The sequence below is a fragment of the Ahaetulla prasina genome, chromosome 2 (assembly GCF_028640845.1).
Source record: "Ahaetulla prasina isolate Xishuangbanna chromosome 2, ASM2864084v1, whole genome shotgun sequence".
Lineage (NCBI taxonomy): Eukaryota > Metazoa > Chordata > Lepidosauria > Squamata > Colubridae > Ahaetulla > Ahaetulla prasina.
The window spans coordinates 70,176,345-70,194,846 of NC_080540.1; the positions used below are offsets into that span (position 1 = coordinate 70,176,345).

At 38.9% G+C, this 18,502-nt stretch overlaps 1 protein-coding gene across 1 annotated transcript in view; it reads right to left on the bottom strand.

Moving 5' to 3' along the window:
- SLC6A11 (solute carrier family 6 member 11) overlaps positions 1–18,502 on the bottom strand; it is a 135,534-nt gene that overhangs the window by 101,059 nt on the left and 15,973 nt on the right. The gene's annotated exons all lie outside the window — the stretch shown is intronic.

The following is an 18,502-nucleotide window of genomic DNA, read 5'->3' on the forward strand; positions in this document are numbered from 1 at the left end:
ATAGTGCCCTTGCTGACCTAAATAGGAACACTAAAGTGACAGATCAAGGTAGTTGTGATACTGATAACTCAAACAATCAAGGGATTATGGTTCAAGATGAAGAACTTACTTTGGAAAAGTGTGAACCTACTTTGGAAAAGTGTGTATCAAGTATTACAGATCGGTCACACAAGAAGAGCAAGGTATCCAAAAAGAGAAGCCACCTTCTGATTGGTGATTCAATTGTAAGGGATGTAAATTTAGGAAAGGATATGGAGGTTTTGAAAGACGTCAGGTGTCTACCTGGTGCTACTGCCAGCAAAGACAGGAGACGTATTCTTAAGATAGTCAAGAATGCCAGTAAGGATTCTGATGTTGATGCTATTATACACCTTGGCACAAATGATCTGTCCCAAAAGGATGTGCTTTCTGTGCAGAATGATTTCAGAGCTTAGGATATGAACTTAATAGCATAGGTTGTAGGCTTAACTTTTCAGAGGTTTTACCAGTACATAAGGAACAAAAGGTAAAGGCCAGCGTGTAGTGGAGTTTAATGTGTGGCTAAAGGAGTGGTGTAAAAGGAAGGCTTTGGTTTTATTAGTCATGATGTCTGCAACTGGTCCAACGAAAATTGTACAAAGAGATGGATTGCATCCATCAAAGAAAGGGACTGAGTTACTTAGCAATACATTCACAGATTTTCTGGATAAACATTTAAACGGACAGTGGGGACAGAGAATTAACTGATAAGGAAAATTTCTGTCCCCAGCAATCGAAAACTAAAAGGGTTATCAGTGCATGTAACATAGATGTCTGTATGGGTAAGACTATCAACCATGCTATCAAGCAAAACCAAGCATTTAACAGTGAGTGCCATACCATGTGCACTAAACCAACAGGTGGCATGAAAGTAGGGGCAGTCAACACAGGTTATGTAGACAGTAAACACAAGATCAATCCAAATGGACTCAAATGTCTATACACCAATGCACAGAGTATGAGGAATAAACAGGGTGAATTAGAAATCCAAGTAAATGAGGGTAGATATGATATTGTTGCCATTACGGAAACTTGGTGGGATGAAACTGACAAATGGAACATACAACTAGAGGATATAAATTATTTAAAAGAAATAGACCAAATAAAGAGGAGGTGGAGTTGCACTATATATAAGAAATAACTACATCTCTACAGAAATAGAGCACAACAATGATGAAAATCATCTTGAATGTATTTGGGTCAATATAAAAGGGTGAAAACGATATTGCCATAGGTCTATACTATAGGCCACCCAACCAAACAGAGGAAGTAGATGAACTTTTGCTAGTCAGCTAACTAAGGTATGTAGGAAGCACATCACAGTAGTAATGGGGATTTTAACTACCCTGACATCAACTGGGAAACAAACTCTGCACCAAGTGGAAAATCCAACAGGTTCCTAACAAACCTAACAGACAACTTTGTTTCCCAAAAAATAGAGAAGGCGACAAGGGGGTCAGCCATATTGGACTTAATTCTCACTAACAGAGATGAAATGATAGAAGGTGTTGAAGCTACAGGAACCTTGGGGCAAGTGACCACGCAATATTGGAATTCAACATTAAGCAAATACAAGTAGTAGAACAAAGTCAAACTAGAGTCTTGGACTTTAAGAGAGCTAATTTCAATAAACTTAGAGAGATCTTGAGAAGGATTCAATGGATGAGAATCCTCAGGGGGAAAACAACTCAAGAAGCTTGGGAAATTTTGAAAAGTGAGATTATAAAAGCACAGTCTAACACAATACCAATGAAGAAGAAAATAGTAGATCACAAAAGAAACCAGCATGGATGCATAAAGAACTATCTGACAAATTGAAAGACAAAAGGACAAATATAAAAATGGAAAGAGGGCAAATAACTAAGGCAGAATATCAGCAAATAGCCCGAGCCTGTAAAGGTGAAGTGAGGAAAGCTAAGGCTCACAATGAACAAAGGCTAGCGACAAAAGTAAAAAATAATAAAAAAAGCTTCTTCCAACATGTTAAAAACAAGAAAAAAGTCAAGGAAACAATTGGCCCATTGCTGGGAGAAAGTGGCAAGAAGATGACAAGCAACAGGGAGAAAGCAGATCTACTTAACTCATATTTTGCATCTGTCTTTACACAAAAGGAAAAAGCAATCCAACCTATCAAAAACAGCACTACAAAAAACAGATTAGAAACACAAGTTAAAATAGGGAAGAAAATGGTAAGTGAACACCTGTCTACCCTAGACGTGTTCAAATCACCAGGACCGGATGGATTACACCCCAAGGTTCTGAAGGAACTGGCAGACGTGATCTCAGAACCACTGAACTATATCTTTCAAAGATCCTGGAGCACAGGGGAGCTGCCAGAGGACTGGAAAAGAGCTGATGTAGTTCCCATCTTCAAAAAAGGAAAAAAAACAGATCCAGGAAACTACAGACCTATCAGTCTGACCTCAATACCGGGGAAGATTCTGGAAAAGATAATCAAGCAACGAATCACCGAACACCTAGAAGCAAACAAAGTAATAACCAAAAGCCAACATGGGTTTGTCAAAGCAGATCATGCCAGACTAATCTTATCGCATTCTTTGACAAAATGACAAAATTAGTAGACCAGAGGAATGCTGTTGATATAATTTACTTGGACTTCAGTAAAGCATTTGATAAAGTAGACCATAACCTACTACTAGATAAAGTAGAAAAATGTGGGTTAGACAGCACCACCACCAGATGGATTCGTAACTGGCTGACCAACCGCACTCAACGTGTAGTCCTCAACGGAACTACATCCACATGGAGGAAGTATGCAGTGGAGTACCCCAAGGCTCTGTTTTAGGCCCAGTACTCTTCAACATCTTCATCAATGACTTGGACGAGGGGATAGATGGGGAACTCATCAAATTTGCAGATGACACCAAGCTGGCAGGAATAGCCAACACTCCAGAAGATAGGCTCAAGTTACAGAAAGATCTTGACAGACTTGAACATTGGGCGCTATCTAACAAAATGAAATTCAACAGTGAAAAAGTAAGGTTCTACATTTAGGCCAAAAACAAAATGCACCAGTACCGTATATGTGGTACCTTGCTCAATAGTAGTACCTGTGAGAGGGATCTTGGAGTCCTAGTGGATCACCATCTAGATATGAGCCAGCAGTGTGCAGCAGCTGTTAAAAAGGCCAACACAGTTCTGGGCTACATAAACAGAGGGATAGAATTAAGATCACATGAAGTGTTAATACCACTTTATAATGCCTTGGTAAGGCCACACTTGGAATACTGCATCCAGTTTTTGTAGCCACAATGTAAAAAAGATGTTGAGGCTCTAGAATGAATGCAGAGAAGAGCAACAAGGATGATTAGGGACTGGAGGCTGAAACAGATAAAGAACGGTTGTTGGAATTGGGTATGTCTAGTTTAACAAAAAGAAGGACCAGGGGAGACATGATAGCAGTGTTCCAATATCTCAGGGGCTGCCACAGAGAAGTGGGAGTCGGGCTGTTCTCCAGAGCACCTGAGGGTAGAACAAGAAGCAATGGGTGGAAACTGATCAAGGAAAGAAGCAACTTAGAACTAAGGAGAAATTTCCTGACAGTTAGAACAATTAATAAGTGGAACAACTTGCCTTCAGAAGTTGTGAATGCTCCAACACTGGAAATTTTTAAGAAAATGTTGGATAACCATCTGACTGAGATGGTGTAGGGTTTCCTGCCTGGGCAGGGGGTTGGACTAGAAGGCCTCCAAGGTCCCTTCCAACTCTGATGTTATGTTATGTTATAATAGATTTGGAAACTTTTTGGTAAATCCTCTCAACATTTTTTCAGAATTTCTAGTCAAGCATATAGGAATCATGTTGCACTTCATTAATAATTCTTTTTATAATTATAGTTTCATTCAACAGTGGCACTTAAAACTTTTGATGCCTTCTTTTTAAAATTTCAATATTTCTGCATAAATATGAAATCAAATGTGAAATGCGGAGCATTGGGAAATGAAGCCGAGGAAACCTACAGCTCCACTGGAAAAAGACAAAGAATGGATCTTACCAACCACAGATAGGATATATCTCAACCTCTGGCCATCTGGCTAATGTGGTCAAAGTCCTGACATAGTGCCTAGAGGTTATGTGGGTCTGGAAGGGACTGAACAGACTCAGACTCAATAGCAAGAGTAGACTTATATACTGCTTTACAGTGCTTACAGCTCTGTCTAATTAGGGAATCAGCATATTGCTCCCCACAATTTGGGTCCTCATTTTACTGACCTCGGAAGGCTGAGTCAACCTTGATTTGAACTGCCAAACTGCTGGCAGTCAGCCGTTTGCAGAATTAGCCTGCAATACTGCATTCTAACCACTGACCACCACAGCCCAATATTTGTTTCCACTATCACCATCTCAGATCTGGATATATATCACTGTTGACTCTCATTGGGGTTGCACTTCCCCATTTAAGCCATGTGCACAATATGGAGGTCCACTTCAAGTCTCTGCTCCTGTTCAAAGACTAACTAAACTTTGGCACGGGTACACTTAATGTGCCGATTGTACTTTTTCCTAGATCAGGAGAACCTTAAAACAATTACTTATGTCCCAGTCACCTTGTGATTAGATTACTGGAATTCACTCAGCTTGAAGCTCATCCAAAGCTAAAGCTGGTCCAGAATGTGGTGGTACAGGCACTGAATGGTGTGCTGTGTTATCCATGCCTCACCCCACTGCTTTACAAGCTGCATTGTTTACCAGTTGGTTTCCAGGCACAATTTAAGGTGGTGGTTATTACCTTTTTGATGACATAGGGGCTGGCTATCTGAGTGATGGCTTATCTACATCATCTTTGCTGAAAAGAAAAGATGCAGTTCATTTCCCATCCATTAAAGAATTATCCAGACTGGTACTCAGGAAGCGTGCCTACTCTATTGCAGTGAATGATCTCCGCCCCGCCCCCTTGATTCATATGGCTGTCATCTTTACATTGTTCAAGAAACTATTAAAGTATTGATTGTTCTCCCGGGTTATAGGGACAGATTTATTTTTTTATCTTATTATTTGCTTGTTTATTATTTGTTTATTAATTTATTTTTTCACCCATCTTATTGTGATGCCCCTTTTGCCTGCTTTGCTTTGGTTTTGAATACTTTTCTGTTCCGATCAGATATATCTTGTATAAATGTTCCATGTTATATGCTGCCTAAAGTCATTTGGGAGTTGTGCAGCCCATGAATTTGGTATTGTTTTCTTTGTATTTGCTAAATTCTCCAAGGAATTAAAAAAAAATGTTCCTTTACCATTCAACATAAGAACCCAGGACTTCCGGTTTGGCACCGTAGGTGATGGCGGTGATCTTTACGATCACCAACCTCTGGATTATGTGGAATCGCTAGGACAGCTTAAATCTGCTGTCCAGCGGTTCGGAAAAACCCCTCTTCGGGAGAAGGAGAAGGGGTGAGCTGAGGGCAGAGGTTGAATTTCCCTAAAGCCCCTGAGAAAAAAGGGGTTTGAAGGGTTAAGTTCCCTCCAGTAACCCGAAGTGCTCCAGATCCGAGGATTCTTCTGCTTTGGCAGAACCAATCACCACGACCAAACGCCGAGATTTATTTTGGACAATAAAGGATTATACCGGACAGAACGAAAGTGGGAGAACTTTATGCAAGTAGCCAAGCCGATTCCCCAATACCTTGTAACAAGCTTGAAAACAGTAAAAAAGTGGAGGCGAATTGTTAACAAGTTAACGAGTGGAAAGCGAAAGTGATACTTTCAGCGTTTGCGTCTGCAGTTGGTAATTTGCATGTTACTTGCTGCTTTTACTCTTTAACTCTTTGCTGCCTGCTGATAGAATCTAGGGGAGATTTTTAAATACTGCTTTAAAAGACTGTGTTTCTTAGAGGTTAAGAAGATTTAAAGTGAATATTAAGTTGGAAATAAATAAATAAATAATTTTATAGAAGATGGCAGCCAAACAATTAAAGTCTACTGTAACAAAGGGCTCTGGAATTTCATCAGCTGGTGCCTCTCCAGCTCATACAGCAGAGACTAGAACATTGAATTTAGAGGCGTTACAAGAGAACTTAAAAGGCTTTATAGAAGAAAAATTTAAAGTAATAACTGATGAGATGTCTGAAATGAAAGAGCAGATATCAGAAATTCAAGTGGGAAATAAAGAAGTTAAAGAAGGATTTGTAATGGCAGTACGAAGTTTGGCAACGAATGTGATTTTATTGGAAGAGGAGGTTGAAGAAATTAAGCAACATAATTTAAAATTAGAAAATAAAATGGATGAATTTCAAAGTAAAATGGAAAAAACAGAGGATGAAATAGTTTTGATACAATATAGAAATATGGAATTTGCTCTTAGAATTCGAGGTTTGAAAGAAAATAAGGAAGAGAATTTAAGGGAATTTTTTTCTGAAGTATTTGCTGAGATATTAGCAGCTCGTCCAGCAGATGTGGCTTATCAAATTGATAAAATATATCGTGTGAACTCTTGGATAGCAAGGCAAAAAAGTTGCCAAGGGATGTTGTTATTTATTTTACAAACAGAACAGTGAGAAATCAGATTTTGCAAGCTTCATATAAGGGAGAAGATTCAGATTGCTGGTCAAGATATTTTGATATTAAAGGAAATCCCACCAAAAATGTTAAGGGCTAGGAAGGAATTTGCCTTCCTGGTGAATGAACTTAAAAAACATCAGATTGAATATAGATGGGATATTCCAACTGGTATAATAGTATATTATGCAGGGAAAGTACATCGTTTCAATACGGTTGGAAAAGCAAGAGAATTTTATGTTGAGGTATTAAAAGTTGGAAGTCTTCCCCCATTGGAAGCTAGAAAAAGGGAGGCTGAAGTGAAGGAAAGAGAAGTGAAGCAGGTACAAGAACAGATTGTGATGGAAGAAGATTTATTACAAGTGTTGGAAATACCTACGACGGGTTTAGATTCAAAAGAACAAAGGCTGACAAGAGCTGCTGCTAAACGCAAGGAACAAGAGATGAAGGCACAACAACAACTGGCAACTACTACAACGGAAACAGTGGGAGGAGCAAGGCCTAAAGTAAAATGTGATCTGCGGCTGGTGTTCCAAAAGTTTCCTTCGGCCGATAATGGCAATTAAACTATTATCTTGGAATGTTAATGGCCTGAATTCACCGCAGAAGAGAAGGAAAGCATTTCATTATTTGAAACAATTTAAAAATGACATTACCTGTTTACAAGAAACACATATTAGATCTTGTTAAATGTTGGAGATGCGATTGTGAAGATGCTACTTATTACCATTTGGATTAAAGTATGGTGGATCATGCAGAATATTTTGAAAAAGAAGATTAAGTTTACTCCGCAGTTCTTTCTACTAGGAATAATTATGGACCATACAGCTATAGAGACTAAATTGATTTTGAACTTAATAACAGTTGCAAGACTTTTGATTGCTCAGTATTGGAAGAAAGAAGAATTACCTACAATCGAAGAATGGACACTCAAAGTATCAAATCTGGCAGAGATGACAAAAATCTCCGCTTACTTGAAAGACTATACACTAGAAAAATATATTTTAGAATGGAAAATGTGGATTGATTATATTTAAAATAAGTATCAGATAAAAAAAATATCAAATAGCATATGAGTAAATTTAGGAAATATTTTGTATTAGATATATTTTTGAAGGAGAGGGGAATTGAGAGTGTGACTAAGTGTGGTGTGACTAGAGATTATAATTTAGGAATTATTTTGGATTATGATTGTTAGTTTTGATACCCTGCATTTTGTTCTGGGAAGTCGGGGTGGGGGTGGGGGTAAGGGGAGGGAATTGGGGGGTTTGGTAGAGATGGAGTGATGGTTAATGTACAGGGATTATTGAAGAAATATAATTAATGTAGGGTCGGGTCTGCATAGTTACCATTTTAGAACGGTGAGGAGGGAGAAAAGAGAGAGTAGGAGGTAGGAAAGAGGAGAAGAGGAAGGAAGAGGGATAGTAGAGGGAGAAGGAAGGTGTAGGGTGGAGGGAGGAACGGATGTAGATAAGAGAAGGAGAGGAAGGTTTGGAAAGTAAAAGAAGGTAGAAGAGGGAAGAGTGTTAAAAAGGGTGGTGGTGACTGGGCAAGCCCGACTAATTGTATATGACTGTACATTGGATGAATTATTTGATATGATTGTAAAAATAAAACTTTTTATAAAAAAAAAAAAACATAAGAACCCAGGACCCATATTCAAATTAGCAGGTATCCAAAGAAGCTAAGCTAGTTTCATCATGGCTGACTCCTAACAGCAAACCAGGAAGTTATTCTTTTTTCTTTCCTCTAACAAAAATATCTTTTCCTCTAAATACATAACCTTTTCTCTTTGAAACTGCATTCCTGCAAGATGGTCTCCCTTTTCAGCACCCATGTGGGAATATACAGAGCCGCGGTGTGGCTCAGGCTGTAAGAAGCCTCTTATTAAAACACAGCTGCCTGCAATTACTGCAGGTTCTAGTCCCACCAGGTCCAAGGTTGACTAAGCCTTCCATCCTTTATAAAGGTAGGTAAAATGAGGACCCAGATTGTTGGGGGGGCAATAAGTTGACTTTGTAAATATACAAATAGAATGAGACTATTGCCTTACACACTGTAAGCCGCCCTGAGTCTTCAGAGAAGGGCGGGATATAAATGTTATATATATATATATATATATATATATATATATATATATATATATATATATATATATATATATATATATATATATATATATATATATATATATATATATATAGGTCTTTGGTTGTTCGGGTTTTCTCCCGTGTAAAATTGGAAGTGTCTTGGCGACGTTTCGACGAAGTCTCATTTGTCATCTTCAGGCTTCAGCTTCGTGCTTCTGGGAGCAATGTGTGATCGCAGCTGTTTCTTCCTTTTAACTGCTAGTGGGGGTTTGAACTGATTGGGTGGGAGCTTGGCTGTGCTCTGATTGGATGGGGGGGTTTTGTGCTCTGATTGGCTGGGGGTGTGTCCTGTGTTGGTGGGGGCTTGTTTGTGCTCAGTTTAGTCTGTGTTGCAGGGGGATTTGAGCTGGTGAGCTGCATAGCTGTTGTTTGGCTTTGTGGTCGTGCTACATCTTCATAGTGGGTGTTTGTTCATGAACAAACGAGATGACACCTCCCGCCTACCAGCCATTTGGAAACCCGCCCTTATTGACAAACAAGTCCCTAACATGAGGAATGACACCAGACCCACACTCACGAGGTCCACACAGGAGGTCACCACCGCACATCCACCCAGAAAGCAGACCCAAACCCACACTGATCATGAAGCACGACCAAGGACCAGAAGCCAGACCGCAGCTGCAACATTAGCCATTTCAAACCCCTCCAATCCATACATGCAGCAGACTGACACCCACTATGAAGATGTAGCACGACCACAAAGCCAAACAACAGCTATGCAGCTCACCAGCTCAAATCCCCCTGCAACACAGACTAAACTGAGCACAAACAAGCCCCACCAACACAGGACACATCCCCAGCCAATCAGAGCCCAAACCCCTCCCCATCCAATCAGAGCACAGCCAAGCTCCCACCCAATCAGTTCAAACCCCCACTAGCAGTTAAAAGGAAGAAACAGCTGCGATCACACATTGCTCCCAGAAGCACGAAGCTGAAGCCTGAAGATGACGAATGAGACTTCGTCGAAACGTCGCCAAGACACTTCCAATTTTACACGGGAGAAAACCCGAACAACCAAAGACCTATATACAAACACCCGTGAAAACCTCAGAAAACAAATATATATATATATAATCATTCATTTTATTGGATTTGCTTGATGAGAAGGCTATTTTTTTTCCAGTCTTGTTCCAAATCCTTCATCCTCTTGCCTTATGAACAAATTTTGTAACATGTAGTTTGTTGGTTTATAGCTAAATTTGGGGTACAGTATGCTCCATAAAAAAGAACTTATCTTGAAACCTCCTGCTTCTTAAACTTTCTTTGTTCATCTTTCTTTCAGCAAACCAATATATTAAAGTCCACATGGAAAGCTAACTGATAAAGATATCTTTTCAGCCTTCAGGCTGTTAATTCTGACTTTGAAATACCAACTGATTAACTGGACTTCTGAGGGAGATATAGAAAATTAAAGATATGTCCACAAATTTTATCTGACAAGTCAAAGAAGGACTCAAAAGTGGAACTAATTAATTAACCCTTAATTAATTAATTAAAGAATTAACCCTCCATCAAGGAACTGAATGACTTCAGACCAGTTGCTCTAACATCTGTAGTTATGAAAACCTTTGAAAGGCTACTGCTGGCCCACCTGAAAACCATCATGAATCCGCTGTTAGATCCCTTGCAATTAGCCTACTGAGCAAATAGATCAACAGATGATGCTGTTGATATGGCTCTGCACTACATCCTACAACATCTTGAATCTCCAAAGACCTATGCAAGGGTCCTCTTTGTAGACTTCAGCTCAGCATTCAATACCATCATTCCAGATATTCTTCTAACTAAATTAAATCAGCTAGCTCCACCTGACCACACTTGTAAATGGATCATAAGCTTCCTAACAGAAAAGAAGTAGTAGGTGAAGCTAGGCAAAATCACATCAGTTACCTGTACAATTAGCACAAAAGCCCCCAAGGGCTGTGTGTTCTCTCTCTACTTCTCTTCTCTTTATACGCCAATGACTTCATCTCAAAAGATCCCTCTGTTGAAATACTGAAGTTTGCAGATGATACAACAGTGATTGGTCCCATTCAAGACAATGATGAATCTGCATACAGGTAGGAGGATGAACAACTAGCTTTGTAGTGTAACCAAACAATCTTGAACTAAATACACTCAAGACGGTAGAAATTGTGGTAGGTTTTATGAGAAACCCTTCCATACTACCACTTCTTACAATACTAGACAGCACACTATCAACAGTAGAGATCTTCAAGTTTCTAGATTCTATCATATCTCAAGACTTAAAATGGACACCTAACATCAAAAGCGTCATAAAAAAACACAACAAAGAATGTTCTTTCTGCGCCAACTCAGAAAGCTCAAAGTACCTAAAGAGCTTCTGATTCAGTTCTACAGAGGAATTATTGAGTCTGTCATCTGCATCTCTATAACTGTCTGGTTTGGCTCTGCAACCCAACAAGACAGACACAGATTTCAACAGATAATTAGAACTGCAGAAAAAACAATTGCTACCAACCTGCCTTCCATTGAGGACCTGTATACTGCACAAGTCAAAAAGAGGGTTGTGAAAATATATACAGACCTCTCACATCCTATACATAAATTGTTTCAGCTCCTACCCTCAAAACTACACTATAGAGCATTGCACACCAGAACAACTAGACACAAGAACAGTTTTTTTCCCAAATGCCATCACTCTGCTAAACAAATAATTCCCTCAACACTGTCAAACTAGTTACTAAGTCTGCATTACTATTAATCTTCTCATTGTTCCTATCACTCATCTCCTCCCACTTATGACTGTATGACTGTAACCTTGTTGCTGGTATCCTTAAGATTTATATTGACTGTTTCCCTATGACTATCATTAAGTGTTGTACCTTATTATTATTGATGAATGTATCTTTTCTTTTATGTACTCCAAGAGCATATAAACCAAGGCAAATTCCTTGTGTGTCCAATCACACTTGGCCAATAAAGAATTCTATTCTATTCTATTCTATTCTATTCTATTCTATTCTATTCTACTCTATTCTATTCTATTCTAAAAATGAGGACCCAGATTTTGGGGGGCAGTATGCTGTCTCTGTAAACCACTTAGAAAGGGCTGTAAAGCACTGTGAAGTGGTATATAAATCTAAATGCTATTGGTATTTTTAATTCGTATACATTTCACAGTCAGCTGAGATACATTTGGCTAAGCAATCATCCTCTGCAACAATGTATTCTCTTCTCTACAACTTAACTATTACCAACAACATTTTGGGGAGGGGGAAGACTGTCATATTTTCCCAGCACCATCCATTACCACTGTTGAAAATAACTAAGGGTCAAAAAATGGTATAGAACCCAGAAGAAGAGACAGATAAATAAAGATCCAAAATTAGCTGAAACTGACATAAATGTGCAAAGAATACTTTCCTTAGTGCCTACCAAGTTCAATGTCCAAACATTTAAAAGATTCTTTCAGTTAGAGAAAAAGACATAACAAGTATAATAATCATTCAGTCAGAACTGAAGAAGCTTCTTGGATGAGAAGCAAAACATTTTCTTCAAGGAAAAAAAATCCTAATCCAGTTGTTTTTTGAAAAAGTGCTTTTGAAATTATTTCTCAGTGGTTTTGTTTATTGTTCCTTATCTATAAACAAAATCTTGCCAAAGTAAAGCAACTACTTGCATAACTTCAGATTTACAGTACACTGAGAATTAATATGGAGGAGCCATTTTAACCCATTTCCTCCCTACCAAACATTCCATGTTCCGCTTTGTCTTCTGGAATGCAAATGCAAGTCCTGGAAATCCAGTCTATTTTCCACCATAAGAGGTGACTAAAATTAAATTAAAGCCTATATCAAATACTTATGACAATGGTATCTTAATAAATATGGATTTGCTATCAATATATAATGGTTGGTCATACTGTCAGGCAGATGTTTAGGCTAGATTTGGCATTTTTGCACAGCTAGTGAGTCACTTCCAAGGAGCTGAGATAGACAGATATTGTTGTTTAATAGTGTTAAAAGTATCATTGTAAGATGTAAGCTGTTCAAAGGATTGAATGGTGATTTTGTCAATGCCAATGGTACTCAAGATATCTGGAATTGTATTACAGATAACAATTATTATTACTATTGTTATTATCTTTGCTTTCTTTTGCCACAGTTGTTGTATTTCTATTTGCAGGTCTTTATATTTTATGATTTTCTCCAGTTTTTTCTCTTCTATTCTGCTGTCTCCAGGCACTGCAACATCCACTATTCAGACTTTTTTTTTGTCTTTATTAATAACAATTGTTAGGTTTGGTATGTTATATAGCAGGTGCCTGACTATTTAAATTCTAAAGTCCCAGAGCATTTTTATTACTTTGTCTATTTTGTGGCCCTACCAGTTCTTACTTGCTGGCAAGTAGTACTTCTTACAGATATTACATTGCACCATTGTTGTTCCTTTGTCATGCTGTTGCTTGTATTCAGGATATGTGATTCTTTTGCAGCAGCTAATTAGGTGGTATTCAGCTTTTTTGCAGATATGGTATTTGTGTCTGTTGCGGTCTTTCTCAATTCTGACTTTGCATTTGTTCTTAAGGCTTGGTCTTATACAGACTGTATTAGCCCTTCTGCCTCTTTTTTCAACTTTCCTATTCTTTTTATTTGCTTTGCCTGCTCATTTTTATATGGTCTGGGCATTTAATACTTTGCCTTGCCATGTCTCTTTTATATTCTTCATTTGATCTTTCTTGTAGGCCAGTTTGGCCTCTCCAGCACACAATAAGCCTTCAGTGTATACTAGCTTCACATGTGCATCTTCTTCACTATCCTTTAACTATTCTACCAATGCCCCTTTTACTTCTTCAACTATCTGCTGTACTTGCAATATTCCATATCAACTTCTTTTCCTTGGTAAGCAGAATCTGTCAACGTAGCTCATGAAATTCTGATGAAGAGCATGATTCATTGTCATTTTTTTCCTGTTGTTCCTATTAAGGTCTTTTAGTTCTGCTTGAGTCCAGTCCATTATTCCAGTATTTAATTATTGGAATTGCCCCGGTGTTAATTGACTTGATGATATTTTCTCCATTGTGTTTGGACTTTCAGATTTTCTAAGCTCTCATGATGCAGTTGCTACTAACCTTCTTCTTGATGAGTGCTGTGGATGATGCCTGGGTATTTGTAATGATATTCATCATCCAGTCTTTTGATATTATTTCTACAAGGTATCTTGATTCTTTCAATTTTCACTATTTTCCCCTGTTGATAGTACAGGTGGCACATTTGTCCAATTTAAATTTCATTAAAATATCTTAGCTAGATCAGACGGTGCTGAGCAGTGATGCCATTTTAGATCATGTTTTTCCTTACAATGCTGATCATTCATGTAAAGGAGATGGGATAGCCTCGCAGATGTTTTCTGAAGATATTCGATCATAAACATCCGTTCAAAAGACCCAGGACCAACCAAAATCAGAGAGTACATGAGAAGATATTACCCTTGCCAACATTTTTATTTGCGTGTCTCAAGACAAAATACATATATTTATATATTGTATAAATACCTTTATACAATAAGTCAGGAATCAAACGCAACAAACACACTAGCAATAGTAAAGTTTTTATTTATAAGGTTGAAACTCCAGGCACCTTTTGGACTTAATGGCTCCAGAAAAAAATGCAGATAATACCGCCCTGAGTCCTTCGGGAGAAGGGCGGTATAAAAATCAAATAAATAATAAATAATAATAATAATAAAGATAACTCAGAAAAGTAAAATTGAGATTGTCACATAACAAATCCATCTAAAACAAAACTATTAATGCATTTCTCCTGAAACCATACTGTATGTACAACATTCAAAGCTCAATTATATTAAACCAAAAATGGAAAAAGAAATATCAATCTAACACTTCCATCACAAGGAACCTGCACAATTTTCAACTAAGGAATGGTTCAGAGCAATTATTTACATATATAGTTTTCCAGAAAAACTTTTGGTTTATTTCTTATACTTATAGTTCCAGCAGTAACAAGATCCTCCTAAATTTTGATACTGCCTGCTAAAATGTTTGCTACCCCCATTGTATCCTCTGCAAATCTGACAATATTTTTTTACCAGTTTCATTCATAAAATCATCATAAATTCAGGGAACAGCACAGACCTATAACAAACTCTGTGGAATGTTATTTGACGCTTCCTTCTGGTCTAATTCAGAGACACTAATTTATACCCATTAATATTCAGAATGGTACATAGTCCAGCCATGTTTTGTTAGCTTCTATACTAGAGTCTCATGAAGATGCATGAAATGTATTCCAATTAATAGCTGAGTTTTGGTTTACAGGTAGTCCTTGATTTACAAAAGTTCATTTAGTGACCGTTCAAAGTTACAACATAACTGAAAAAAGTGACTTTGACCATTTTTCACACTTATGACCACTGCAGCATCTCCATGGTCATGTGATCAAAATTTGGATGCTTGGCAACTGGTTCATATTTATGACAGTTGCAGTTGATCATGTGATCAGCTTTTGTGACCTCCCAACAAGTAAAATCAATGGGGAAGCCAGATTCATTTAACAATCACGTTTCTAACTTAAGCACTGCAGTGATTCATTTAACAGCTATGGCAAGAAAGGTTGTAAAATGGGATAAAATTCACTTAACAACTGTTTCATTTAGAACAGAAATTTTGGGCTCATATGTGAACATAAGTTGAGGACTATCTGTATTAGTGTGGTCTCCTGGTGCTAAAACTGAAAGACTCAAGTTCAGCCTTACCACTGAAACTTACTGACTCAGTCTAATGTACTTTACAGTGCTATTTTTTGGGGGGAGGGGAATAAAAAGATAGTATCCTAACTATTCCACTTTGAAGGAATGACAAGATATAAATCTAAAAAACCAAAAAAAGGAACCTTTATTAACTTTTGGTAACTTGCAAAATCGTTCAGGAAATTTTCTTTATGTGATATGGAAAAAGTTTTCCAAATGCTTTCCTTTAGAATTCCTATAGCCTTGAACTTCCCAAGTAAGGTTCCTATCCAAGTTTTAACCAGAGCTGTCTGGCTTAACTTTCTAGATCCACCAATATCAGGCAGCTGTACTACCTGCTGGTTATATAGAAAATACATTATAGAGAACCTAGAGATTGCATTTTGATCCCTATCTCCCACAATAGTACAACTATGTATTATAGTGATTCATTGACTGATTCAATTTCAATTCAATCTAAATCCAATTCATTCCAGACAATCAATATCACAATAATTGAAACATCAAAACAGAAAAAGAGTTACAAGCTTCAAAGCGCTCCATGGCATAGGACCGGGTTACTTACAGGACCGCCTGCTGCTACCAATTGCCTCCCATCGACCAGTGCGCTCCCATAGGGAGGGCCTCCTCAGGGTGCCGTCGGTCAGACAATGCTGACTGGCAACCCCCAGGGGGAGGGCCTTCTCTGTGGGTGCTCCTGCTCTCTGGAACGAGCTGCCTCCAGGGCTACGACAACTCCCTGACCTCCGGACCTTTCGCCGTGAACTAAAGACATTTTTATTTCATTGCGCAGGGCTGGCCTAATAGTTTTAATGGGGTTTTTTGCTAGAGTTCTTAATCTTTTGGCCAAATTGAATTAGTTTTTTAAACAAAATATGTTTTTAACTTTTGTATTGTTTGTATTGTTTTATTTGGCTGTAAACCGCCCTGAGTCCTTCGGGAGAAGGGCGGTATATAAATTGGAATAATAAATAAATAAAATAAATCAATAAATCAATAAATATCATTCTTAATATTATTACATAAAAATTAACACTGTAGTCGGGCCCCTAATACTTTCAAGATCCTGGGGTCAGACACTTAATCAGGTCATGAAACCTTATGAAAGGCTAACAGTCTCATGAGCTCCAAAGGAGGAATCTGCCAAAAGGGCAGGAACTACTGCTGAGAAGGTACAGCTCCTGATTCCTGTCATGGACATCCCTTGGCTGATGGGATCTGAAGCATCCTCACTCTACTAGACAGAAACTATTGGGGGAAGATGGTCACTTAGGTAAGTCAAATTCGGGCTTTAAAGCTGACAACCAGCACCTTGAATTGCACTCAGAAACAAATTGGCAACCAGTGCAACTCTCATAGAAGTGATGTTACACGTGCCATATAATTAAGTTGCGCCCCTTTCTAGACCGGGATGCCCTATGCACGGTCACTCACGCCCTCGTGATGTCTCGTCTGGATTACTGCAATGCTCTCTACATGGGGCTCCCCTTGAAGGGCATCCGGAGGCTTCAGTTAGTTCAGAATGCGGCTGCGCGGGTGATAGAGGGAGCCCCTCGTGGCTCCCATGTGACACCTCTCCTGCGCAGACTGCACTGGCTACCTGTGGCCTTCCGGGTGCGCTTCAAGGTTTTGGTAACTATCTTTAAAGCGCTCCATGGCATAGGGCCGGGCTATTTACGGAACCGCCTGCTGCTACCGAATACCTCTCACCGACCCATGCGCTCTCACAGAGAGGGACTCCTCAGGGTGCCGTCTGCTAGACAGTGTCGTTTGGCGACACCCAGGGGAAGGGCCTTCTCTGTGGGGGCTCCCACCCTCTGGAACGAACTCCCCCCAGGACTTCGCCAACTTCCGGATCTCCGAACCTTCCGTCGCGAGCTTAAAACATATTTATTCATCTGCGCAGGACTGGACTAGATTTTAAATTTATATTGGTTTTAATGGGTTTTATTATTTATATTGCTTTTTTAATTTATTTGGCTGTGTAGAATAAGTTTTTTAATTGTTATTTTATTCTGTATTTATTTGTACTTTTTTATCTGCCTGTGAACCGCCCTGAGTCCCTAGGGAGATAGGGTGGTATACAAATACGATAAATAAATAAATAAATAAATTAATTAATTAACTACCCATATACAGTAGCTGCATTTTCCACCAGGTGAAGTTTCCAAATGCTCTTCAAAGGCAGCCCCATAGACAGCACATTGCAGTAATCCAAATGACAGGTAGCAAGGGCATCAGTAACTGTAAGCAAAGTCAGCTAGTCTAGGAATGGGTGGAACTAGTCTATAACCTGAAGATGTGCAAAGGACCCTAGCCACAGCTGCTACCATTTCCCAGGAGGAGCCACAAGTCCAAGAGAAGCACTAAATTGGGCCGATCTGGGGCAGATCTACCCTATTCAGTACCAAAGATGAAAGAACATTGTTCCCAGGCAGTCTAAATATCCAAAATCATTTTGTCTTGTTTGGATTGAGTCAGAGCCCATTGCCCTCCCTGTAGGCCTTACAGTTTCCAAACACTAGGATAGGACATATATGGCATCACTCAAGAGTCCTGGAAATATATAGTTGAATATCATCTCCATATATGTAGTACTTCAACTCAAACCTTCAGATCCCCTCACCAGAGGTTTCATGTAGATGTTAAATAGAAGAGAAGAGAGAACTGAGCCCTGAGGCATCCCACATAAGAGGAGCCATGGACTGGATTCTCTCTCTTCCTACCAACTCCAACTGAAATCAAGCCTGGAAAAAAGAGGAAAACCAGCAACACCATGCTTCCTATCCCCAACTCCCTGAGCCGAGTGAAAAGAATACCATGATTGATGGTATGAAATGCTACTTGAAGGTCAAGAAGAGCAGGGATGGAAGTACTACCCCTATCCTGCTGCCACCAGAGATCATCCAAGAACATGGTCCATGGTGTTTCAGTCCCTAAAGCCTGACTTAATGGAGTCTGGATAATCTGCTTCTAGCTAAAACACATAATAATTCTGGCCCTGAACCAACCTGAGAATCCTAGCTAGAGATAAAATAACAGATTAACTGGTCAAATGTTACAAATGAAATAGCTGGGGGGGGGAG